Source organism: Bidens hawaiensis, unplaced genomic scaffold (assembly GCF_021521415.1).
Source record: "Bidens hawaiensis isolate Kalapana, Puna unplaced genomic scaffold, B.hawaiensis_p1.1 tig00038619_1, whole genome shotgun sequence".
NCBI classification, from domain to species: Eukaryota; Viridiplantae; Streptophyta; class Magnoliopsida; order Asterales; family Asteraceae; genus Bidens; species Bidens hawaiensis.
In genome coordinates, this window is record NW_027496787.1 from 97,012 (window position 1) to 108,898 (window position 11,887).

The 11,887-nt window shown below is 34.5% G+C and overlaps 1 pseudogene across 1 annotated transcript; it reads left to right on the forward strand.

The window, feature by feature from the left end:
- Positions 1–1,173: 1,173 nt before the first annotated feature.
- Positions 1,174–9,024, forward strand: LOC143590504 (general transcription and DNA repair factor IIH subunit TFB2-like; annotated as a pseudogene). The gene is made up of 13 exons (XR_013145480.1): positions 1,174–1,472; positions 1,544–1,612; positions 1,684–1,781; positions 1,858–1,960; positions 2,016–2,061; positions 2,145–2,204; positions 7,294–7,362; positions 7,436–7,519; positions 7,591–7,760; positions 7,842–7,932; positions 8,030–8,108; positions 8,505–8,579; positions 8,871–9,024. The product of XR_013145480.1 is annotated as a general transcription and DNA repair factor IIH subunit TFB2-like (transcript).
- Positions 9,025–11,887: the final 2,863 nt, after the last annotated feature.

The window sequence follows — 11,887 nt, forward strand, 5'->3', positions numbered from 1 at the left end:
TAATTAGAATTACGATGTTGCCCTCACTATCTATATATCAGATTTCGTTCCCTTTTCTACGTTAACCTAATCTGCCGTTCATCTTCGCAATCCTCCTACTCACAGGCCGCACCTACTTCTGAACGCTTGTTCCAATCGTTCTTTCACTAGGTATTTTTTTAATTACATTCTAACTCTCAGTTTTGAGTTTACATCTTTATTAGGGTTTCAGTAATCAATTAAAGAATAATTAATATGGTTTCTTTTTTAGTACTTGAGTTAATTGATAAATTGTTAGTTTGAAATTCAAAGCTGACTTGAAGTTTGTAAAACTTCAAAAACAGAATGACAAGCTATGCATGTTCTTTCTTAGTTTATAACCTTCTGAATTTGATAAGAACTTAAAGTTCAAAGCTTCACAGTTCATAAAACACAAAGTTCTCTCAAATCTTGTTTTATGCAAAACCTCTCGGTTCAGAAAGTTACATAAACCTTCTTATAGAACTTGTCTGATCATATTTATATTGCGGCTTTTTTTACATTACCTGCATAATGTGGTATTGAGTGTATTTAGAAAATGCAGTTACATTTATACATGTTTGGTGTTTGGATAAACATGTTTTATGTTTCTTAAATTGGCTATAATAATAGTTTATTAATAATATATTTATTTTGTTGCTTTGATCGTGGCACGAAAGGATAAATCAACAATATAAACAAGTTGTATTTGACTGAAGCTTTATAGTTTAATAATTACAAACCAGCAAGTGGAACATCCTTTGCATGTCTAGACCAATAATTTTTAATAAAATAATTAAAATATACAACGAAATTAATAATGCAAATCAGTTAAAACTTTAGTAATAATAATACGAAGAACTTTATAACTGCAGATGATAAATGTTTTGAAACACAGCCTTCCATTCTTTTGGCATGTTGGAATGTTATAACATATTTTTTAGTTTGATTTTAGTTAAAGGGCATAATAGTAAAAATGTAACTTTCTTTTCCTTTCCTTCCAACTTGGGAACATACAAGTTGTTTAATTTCCCTTCCTTTCCATTGAACTTGGGAACATGAAATAAAATCATATATTTTCCTTTCCTTTCTTTTCTCTTCTAATTTCCTTTTCTTTCTTTTCTCTAGTTAAGTGAAACTCGGAACACAGTGTTAGTCACATTAGCAATCAATCAAAGAAAGATGCCGCAAGTGAGGATCATAGCCAAGAATTTCATCGACATGGTTGCCTCATTACCCGCCATCAAGCTCGACAGCCTTTACCAGAATCCCTTCATCTGTGAAGCCATCTTGCGATCTCTGCCCCCATTGGCTAAGAAGTATGTTCTCCAGATGCTGTATTCGGATGACGATGTTCCCGTCACTGCCACTTCATTGCAAGAATGGCTTCTTCCCGCCTCTTCTTCTTCTTCAAAGCATACAGTTGCTCTCGATAGACTCATTCAGTTGAGACTCTTTACTCAGTTCATCGACAGGTATTATCATTATTATTTTTAATTAATGGATTCTTAGATGCTCTTGCTAGATTATAATAACTCATCTGCAGGAAAAAGGAGACCACTTACTTGTTAAACCGGATGTTTCAAATGAACCTCCGCCAGCATATTATTCACGGGTAACATTTGCCTCTTTTCCCTTTACTTACAACAATTCATTGTTGTTATAAAACATCTTTGATTTGAGCAGCGGTGTCTTGCCAAGAGAACCCGTGGCTTCTAATATTACACTAAGACTCCCAAGTTTAGAGGACCTAGACTTGTATGCAGCTCAACAATGGGAGGTATGTTTATATAATAAAACCTAATTAAATATATACCTTTTTTTGACTTAACTAGTTATTAATATTATTATTATATCTAGTGTTCTTGCTGCATCTAATAAACTCTGCGGAAGCTGATGTTACTACAAAAAGCATCAGCCCTTCTATGATGAAAGTCTTCCAACGAGGCCTTTTAAGCCAAAGGTATTCTTTTTTTAATCATGTTGATATTATCGTTTCTGACGTGGTTGATCAACAGAGACAAAGAAGGTCCTAGGCTTACTGAAAGTGGTTTCCAGTTTCTGGTATGATTAATTTAATGCTATATATAATGTACTATGATCTATTTTATATCAAATTGATTCTCATTTGTTTGTTTCTGTTACAGCTAATGGATACCAATGCACAGCTCTGGTATATCATCAGGGAGTATATCAGTAATTCTGAGGTATTCATTCATCCAATTTCTAAATTAAGTTAGGTGTTTTCAATGATTTTGCCATATAATCGGCTTCGGCCTCGGTTTGGGCTTGGTAGTTGAAGACTTGTTAGTTGTTATTGGGTTAAGATAATAAAGAATTAAGACATGGGAGGTTTTGGACTGGCCCTATATTTCTCCTTGTTGGGGCTCATAGGCCTGTAAACGAACACGAACAAGGGCATGCTTGTGTCTGTTCATGTTTGTGTTTGTTTATGTTTGTTCATTTAAAATCTAAACGAACAGTTCACAAACATATATGAATAAAGATAGACGGACATATATGAACAATCGTAAACGAACGCAAACAAACATAAATTAACTCACTTAAGTGAGCACAAACGAATAGATAGAAAACATATTAAGGTGATATAATTTGTAAAACACATAATGTTTAATTATTTTCTATTAATGTGTGAACGAACATAAATGAACGAACAAAACATGTGTTCATGTTCGTTTGTTTATTAAATGAACGAACATAAACAAACTTCCCGCCGAACGGTGGTTCACAAACAGTTCAGTGAACGTCGGTTCATTTACAGGTTTAGGGGGTATTATGTTTTCTTGTTGACTAAGTTTTGTAGCCTTAGTTAGTCTATACTAGTAGGAGAGCCCGCACATTGCGGCGGAAAGACAACGAGAATTCAATTGGTATTGTTTCAATTAGTTATGGTGCCAACATTACTTGTGCGATGCAGTTGGAGTTTTGGTTGCATAAAGTGAATGTCTAACTTGTTTTTGTTAGTCATGTTTGGGATTTAAACAAATATTGCAAAGACATACATGAACACAATTGAAGATATACTAATATGAAGAAATGCAAATGAACACTAATTAAAAGTATAGGCAAATATCAAAAGTAAAGTCTAAATACCATCATGTTTATCATTAAATGTAACATTTAAAAACTAAACAAAGATGTATACTCTGCTAGCATTAAAGCAATATAAGGAGTGATAAGATGTTCGATTGTTTGGTCATTCGCCTACAAAATAGTATTCGAAGATACGTATTCTGAAGCAATTTATTATTAATAATATGAGAAAATTATTAATCATAACAATAACAAAATACTTATACCGTTGTTAAAAACAGTCAATCTCTCCGTTGATACGTGTTCCCCAAAATCACATTTAAACTTAGCGGTATCCATGTTCACACCCATAGCTGTAAACACAATTACAAAATTTCTTCATCTCCACCACTATGTACACATAAGCAGGCAGTTTAGTATTTTATTGTGAAGTTTAGTATTTTATTTAATTAACATTCAAAAATATTCAGAGATAGACATAATCTTTATACCTCAAGCAAGTTAAGTTTTTTCCAAGCATTTATACAAACCTTCAAAAGAAAAAAAAAACATTCTGTAAATTCGTTTGTGCGTTAAGCTAGATATGCATTCCAAATTACTTCTATTTGCGTTCTTTGTTATCAACTCACAAACTCAAGTTGTATCCAAATACCAAAATATCCCTGCTGCAAAAAGGTCCTTCTGCAGCCTTTGAATCCGTTACCTGATGTCATTTATGTGGAAAACTAATCAAAGGTCAAAATATAGCAGATTAACTGAAACTTTCTGTAGTGTTTAATTATCGCATGATAGGGGGAAGTATGAATATTATGGACATGTAATTGGCGTCAATAGTTTGAGTATAGTTTAGACAAACAGCTCTTTGGGAAACATGGGCCGTCAAGTAAAGGTGTGAGACATATATAGAAAATGAGTAAAATGCTTATTATTTTTCAAACCATGAATGTGGTACAGAGTGCATATACATTTCTACCACTTTCTGATTTATCAAATAATTGCCAACTAAAATTTGACCAAAATACCCCTGGTCTAAAAAGATCCTTTTGCAGCCTCTGAAGCCGTTAGCTGATGTCTTTTATGTGGAAAACTAATTAAAAGTCAAAATATATCAAGATACTCATTTGATTTGATTAATTAGTGAACTTGCACACATCCGATTGCCTAAATTCAAATCATAAAAAGCATTCAGTGTACTACTAAATCTTAACAGAGTTATGTTTGAAAGTCAGTAAGTGAAAAATAAAATGAAATTAGTTTCTGGCCTTTTAAAATATGTAACTAAGCGATATATTTATACGACATGTTATCAAAGGATAATGGGTCCGACCGCAACGTAATAATAGCAAAAGGGTCAGACCCGCACGTAGTAGTGATAATGGATAATGGGGCGGGACAATGATACCATTTCTAACAATGAAGACAGCACAAGCTTAATTAAAAGTTAATAATACCATTAATGCACCCATAGATGGGTAAGTTGTCATTGTATTTTTGGCAGATGGTTAAGTAAAAAATGCTCATGACCCCCCTCCCATCCTTTCCATCACACTCCCTTATGTAAAAGTGAATACCATGTCGTCACCCATGGGCGGGTTGCTTGTTGTATGGTCTAGTGTCACGCGGCCAGAGTACATCGATCGGGCGCCATTTTTCACTGCAGGGCTCAAAATGGACCCTACAGATTCAATGGGGCGCTACGTATCCAACACGTGTCAGCCCTTGAATACATGTCTCGTTTTCGGGTTTGTGTGTGTGAAACGATTTCAGGTCGGGTTCAACTCCGTGGTCCCTGCCGACCTGCAAGAATTACTGTTTAACAGTCCTAGCTAGTCAGGGCATGCACTAACTACAAACTAAAATTTATATACCATATATAATGAAGTCAAGGCCGTGTTGTTAAATCTCACCTCCAAATGAAACAAGAAGCAACCTTCGTAAGCTTGGAGTCAGAAAGAGATACATGAGAACTGTTTTCCACCAATGGTGGATGCACAATTCCTAAAAATCGTATGTACTGCACTGACACATAAATCCATCACCATACGATTACCGAATTCGAATAACAACAAAATTTTAATAGCAACATGTAACATGTTGAACAAAGGTTGTATATGTAAAACAAAGTAAACGAACATAAAGAGGAACCTTTAATTTGTAGAACAGAATCCTTGCATCCAAAAATGAACACAAGATACGAGTCAATCAACAAATGAATCGAATCCTTGCATCAACAAATAGCGCATGTGAGTAACATGCATTTAACACAAATGCCTTTCACCCACAGACCAACTAAAGAATAATTAAGTTTAAAGCAAAAAAATAACGACTTTTTTAGCAAATGAACAAATCACAAAATTAGAACTAACTTGTAAAATAGCACCGCAGAAACTCTATTGATCTTGATGACGGGTCTCAATGATCTTTTAGTCTTGACGAACTAAAAATCGTGCCTATACCACATAAGATTTATTTGAATCAAACACCTTTATGTGAACAATAATGCAATATGACACATCAGACACGTTATATCAAAATGTTATATTTAGATTAGTAGATGCATACCTGTACATAGAGTCTGCTCCCATTTCAGCATTTACCAAAACCAAGAAACATTTTGCAAATTGTTCTATGTCTCAAAACAAAATTTAAAGGTCGAAAAACGTCACTGGTTATAATATCAAGTATGACCAGAATGTTGACCAAAATTCTCATGATCAAGGTTCTTATTTCCCCGGATGCCACCAGCACTTCCTTCACTTTTAGGGTGCCAACCTTTTTCAGTTTAAAATCCTCCACGGTCCTAGATAACGTACCACTTATTCATAAGCACACAAACTCAGTTGGAATCCTAAAGTAATAAACAAAAATTAAAACAAAAAATGGAACCTTTAGGCTTATGTGTTTACCTTTTTTAGCATTGTTTTCTTGATGGACCTGTGCAGCTACCGCAGGTATGTAATGGCTCACATATGATTCTCCAGTGATGTAAAATCACTGTGTACAAGAAATGATTATTACCGGCTGGTAAAAACCGAACTGAACAGTAACACGGAATCAATTAACAATGTCCAAATTAGCCTTCCTGTACTTGTCCCAATTTAATTTCCTTGTGACAAACATTTTGGTCACTATTGTTTATAAATATACATTCCCATTTTCATATACATTTAGGATCTTGACTTTTTTTTAACTATGAGAACGTAATTAAGATTAATAGGACTGTCATTTGGACTTTGTTCATGACTACATTTGACCCACTTATCTAGGACCTGAGTTACTCGTATGAATCTGCAACAATGAAGCATTCTCGAATCAACCTAAAAATTTGACTTCTCAGATAAAAGGGACTTTTGACCTTCATCAACCCATTATAATAATCTACCACTTTTAATATTCTGTTTTCTATTACATTACCTACCACAAATTCACTACAATATTAATTTACTAACAACATATTATAATGATATCACAAGGCACTAACAAAGCTAATCCAAAATCATTAACTGATGATAACTTGTGTACTAAATTCGTAATTCAGTAGTTGGATTTCATCCGTCAAATCAACAAAATGCAGGAAAACTTAAAAGAAAAAAAAAAAAATCTTACCTTGGCAAACGGATCGGGTGATACACCGTGTTTTGCAATGGTGGAGGGGGGCTGAAGCAACTGCAATTAACCATGTAGACGAATTATACAAGTGATTATAAACAGGGAGCATTGATTGGGCACTGATTACAGGTTTGATTGGAGAATTGAATTAGGGGTTAAACTGATGTGTAATTGCAATTGAAGGTGTCTTTAATTGGAGAATTATGGGTTACAACTGAAACGTGAATTATGAGTTACAACTGAAACGCCAGTGTATGATAATTGGGAAGGAGCCGGAGATACATGTAAAGACGCCGGGCAATATGGAGTATTTATGATTAGCGGCGTCTCGCCATTTAAGATTAAGAATGTCTTAAAATTACAAAATGACTATTATGTCCATCTAAAATGTTTTATATGTAATATAGATATAGATATAGATATAGATATTTACATCTTGTACGTGTAACCTCTAATCACATGAGAGTAGAGAGCATGAGCAATAACAAATTCCTGGTTGTATCCCATGGACGTAGGTCAGCTTAGACCGAACAACGTAAATCCTTGTGTCCCGTGTTCATTTATTTTCAGCAGTTTGATTGTGTGTGTGTTTTGCTATAACCGAGATCCTAACAGATCACTTGTATAAAACAGGACAGGGGTGTGGATTCAGCAGATCTTATATCATTTCTGCTGGAACTTAGCTTTCATGTTACTGGCGAGGTATCATATGTATAAAACATGAGTTGTATATGATGGCCGTTCCGTCCCATATTTACTGATAATTTCTGCATAGGCGTATAATGTGAACACTCTAGATGATATACAAAGGACAACAGTTAAAGATCTTGCAGATTTGGGCCTCATCAAACTCCAGCAGGTAGGTGAATAATGCTATAGTTGGAAGAAATAGTATAATTAATTCTCATTATCATATGTTTCTGTTGGTAGGGGAGGAAAGACAGTTGGTTTATTCCTACTAAACTGGCTACCAATCTTTCTATTAGCCTGTCAGATGCATCATCAAGGAAGCAGGGATATGTTGTTGTGGAAACCAACTTCCGGTTATATGCGTACTCTACCTCTAAGTTGCATTGTGAAATCTTAAGACTCTTTGCAAGGTAGGTACTAGACAGATTTCTTCAGGCATGCTTTGTTTGATTGATTCTCAAGCCACCATTGAATGTTTGTTTGTTTTGCAGGGTAGAATATCAACTTCCTAACCTTATTGTTGGATCCATTACAAAAGAGAACCTCTACAAAGCCTTTCAAAATGGCATTACAGCAGATCAGGTAACCCTTCCTTTTCAAATACATATACAATTACACACGCGCCCACACACACACACACAGAGGAATAATCTTTGTTGTTTGTGGAAATGCATTGCAGATAGTTTCATTTCTTCAGCAGAATGCCCATCCTCGTTGCAGAAAAAGTGCCATCTGTACCAGAAAATGTCACCGATCAGGTTTCCTTTTACTATAAGATGTTCTATAATGGAAACTGTTATGTTTCCTTGTCGGAAAAACTCTCTTTTACAGTGTTTTGTCGGTCTTAGTACTACAGTGCTCTTAATCCAATCACTAAGGTGCTCAACCAGTAACCACCATTATCCAAAGGTCTAAATACCCTCGATCAGTGAAAAAACTACAAGAGTCAAGTGAACCAAAGTTATATCATCTCTAATCTATAATGTTGACCGTTGGTTGGTTAAGTAGGAAATCTTTAAACATAAACAATACAACTATATGAAAAGTCCCCTGGTACAAAAGGAATATCATTAACGTGCCCTTAATCCAATTTCTTCAAATGCTATTGATTTACGTCTACTAATTATTGGTTATTTATTTATTTTTTATTACAGATTAGGCTGTGGGAATCGGATCTAAACAGGGTCGAGATGACACCTGCTCACTTCTTTGATGATTTCCCATCAAGGGTAAGAAATGACTCGTATAATATCATATTTACCTAACCAAAAAAATTAAGAGTAAATGTACTCATTTCAAAACTTAAAAGAAATCTCGGTTTCATTAAATACATTTTTCTTATAGCCTATATACCCTTATCTTTCTTTGTACACTTCAAACTCCGATCCTAATGCTAGTTTTAGCGGGAGGTTATAAATGCTATAAATTTGGAATGAATGTATTTGATATTATAATTCTTTGGTTTTTAAGGGGTACACCACAAACCTCTAAATGTTTGATTTTTATAATTCCCAATGTAGGATGTGTTTGAAGCAGCGTGCGATTTTGCAAGAGAATTCAGCAGTTTGCTTTGGGAAGACTCAAAAAAGATGCGACTTGTAGTGAAAACCGAGATCTATGGACACATGAAAGATTTCCTCAGCCATCAAAAGTAATAGTCAACTCTTGGTTTTTCCTTTTTTGTCCAGTAATTCACTGTTATATATTGTTTAATTTTTTATTATTATTATTTTTTTTAATTTGTTTCCAACTATATCATAAGGATTTAAATACAATAACCAGCAACTGTTTCAGATCCATATTAGGTTGATGGTGTGTTTTTTTTATCAATTGAACATCTATACAAAAGCCAATTGAGATTACAGTTTGGTTTGAACTTGGAAGCAACATTTATCCTTATTATTTATGTTTTTGTACTTTTATATTAAGTAATACACTAACAATTCACTACCTCATTTTATCAAAATTTTAACCATAAGATCACTTATGTCGAGTATACTAAATAAATTTGTCTACAGTACTGTTGATACATTTCCGGGTCAAACTAGATTTTGTTAGAGAGAGAGAGGGTCGTTCAATTCAAAACTAATTTTAAATAGAGAATTGCTAGAACCACATAAACATATGTACTTTATGCTTTAGCTATGACGCATAAGACACTTATGTAACAAATGACTATTTCCCTTTTTCTCACACTACATCTAGCCAACGCTATGTACATGTGGTTATGCGTTTCTCTTCAATAAAATTGTTCAACGCATAAGACACTTATGTAACAAATGACTATTTCCCTTTCTCTCACACTACATCTAGCCAACGCTATGTACATGTGGTTATGCGTTTCTCTTCAATAAAATTGTTCAATGTCAACGACGACTCTAAATCTTCATTTTCTCGTTTTCTATACCTCTCCTCCATAAAACTTATTTGTTTTTTTTTTCTCCCTAATCCATCCCACTGGTTTCATGGATATATGATCATCCTAAATATCAGCACCCAAAATTTGCAAAATATAGGTTGATTGTTTGACTTGGGAGTGCTAGAATTCTCTTATGGTGTGTGGCCATGCATGGATTGTCATAAACATGATGATGTGCTGCAAGCATGGAACTTTATTAATTGCTAGAAAAAACTCCCAAGATCCTCAAGATTCCAAGAGCCTAATGGAGTTGACGGATGTCGGGTCCGGACTGCTATTCGACTGATGACCGGTTCGGGCTTATCATTGAAGGCACGGGCATACTATTTGGGCTTAGGCCCGGACATAACTTGGCCCGTTAGGCCCAAGTGTAGCCTATACCATTTCTTATATATAAGGAGTTTTACGCAACGTACTCTTTTCCTCCTCCGTTTCTCCCAACAAACTACAAACCCTTCTTTCTATATACCTATCTATTCAATACACTTGCAATGCAAGAGGGATACTTGCTTTCCTAGTTCACTTACGTTGTATCTCTAGTTGATTCAGATATCTCCGTAGTCAACCACTATGACAATCCCAAGTGTCCAACACTTGTTAGACAAGCTCAAAAGCCTATCTATCATAAAGATATATATATATATATATATATATATATATAAACTTTATTCATTCGGGTTTGAGATATTCACATTTGAATTCGACTTAGTTTGCCAATTTGAATAAACCGATATTTAAATTTGAATTAGGTATGAAATCAAATTTCAGGTTTTTCGAGTGCAATTCGAATAATGAACACTAGTTTCTTTTCAGGAGAGTCAAGGGGTTTAAAATTGATCTAGGTGACCAAGAATAATGACTCAAGGTTATCCGATCTAGTTGCATTTGGTCCTCTCTTATAAACAGTAAGTACTTATTATATACACTAAGTCAAGATGGAAGCTTGTTACGATATAAATAGTGTAGGGGATCAAATGTAATTGTTGTATAGTATAGTGTTAGGGGGGGGGGGGGGGGCTAGTACATTTGTTTATTCATTTAGCTGTTAATCTTCTGTACTTAAGGAACGGTCAAGGGTAATACAAGATATCGATGACTTCATAGTATTTCCTTCTTTTGGCTTCTTCTCTTAATCGATCATTGACACGTGCCATGTTTTTTGAACTTTCCTGAAATTTTCACCAATACAACACGGTTTCTATTCAAAAGAAGGAAATACTCTCAAATCAATAATACCATAGTCTCCTCTTTTGTAACCTAATAATAATTATAATTCCATGGCTCCTACCTATGGGGTTTTGAATTGTCATCAACCTCTTTTTACAAGGATAACAATGAGTCAGGTCAGGTACTAGTAATTCACGCTCCATAGTAGATCATAAAGCCATGTCCCATGCCCATCTTTTTACAAGGATAACAATGAGTCAGGTCAGGTACTAGTCATTCATGTCCCATAGCAGATCATAAAACCATGTCCCATGCCCATCGGATATTCGTTACTCAATACCCATCGGGTACATAGATTTTACCACACCCATTTATGACTTGTTTGATAACAAATTACATGTTGAGATACGAAAGCCTATCTTAAATTCACCTCAACATCCGACTTGAAACCGTTAAATAGCCAACTATATACTTCTAATTAATTTCTAGTACCTTGTTAATTTCAAGTTTAAGTTTCTAACAACTTAATAAAGGCAAACCGTTTTGAAATATCTAAAACTAATCACACCCACCCGAGCCATGAATGTTAATGGGTTTAGTTTTTCTCGTCAGACTCGATTTTTTTCTTTGCCATCCCTACTCTATTTTCATTTCCACAACCTCAAGACCAATAATGTATTGAATCTAGTTTCAGATGCAATTTATTTAATAATAGACTTATCAATACCGAAACACTTTTTGACACAGACCACCAGAACTACATAACCATAAATTCAAAACCTAATCCCTTAAGACCCAAAATCCAGTTGTCATTTGGGGTCATACTCAACCAAATAACAACTACAACTCCCATAGAAAAAAAAACACATCATTCTAACAGGTTTGAATCAACGACTGCATTGAAACACAGAAACATACTCTTCTTATTGTTCCACTTACGACTTAATAATC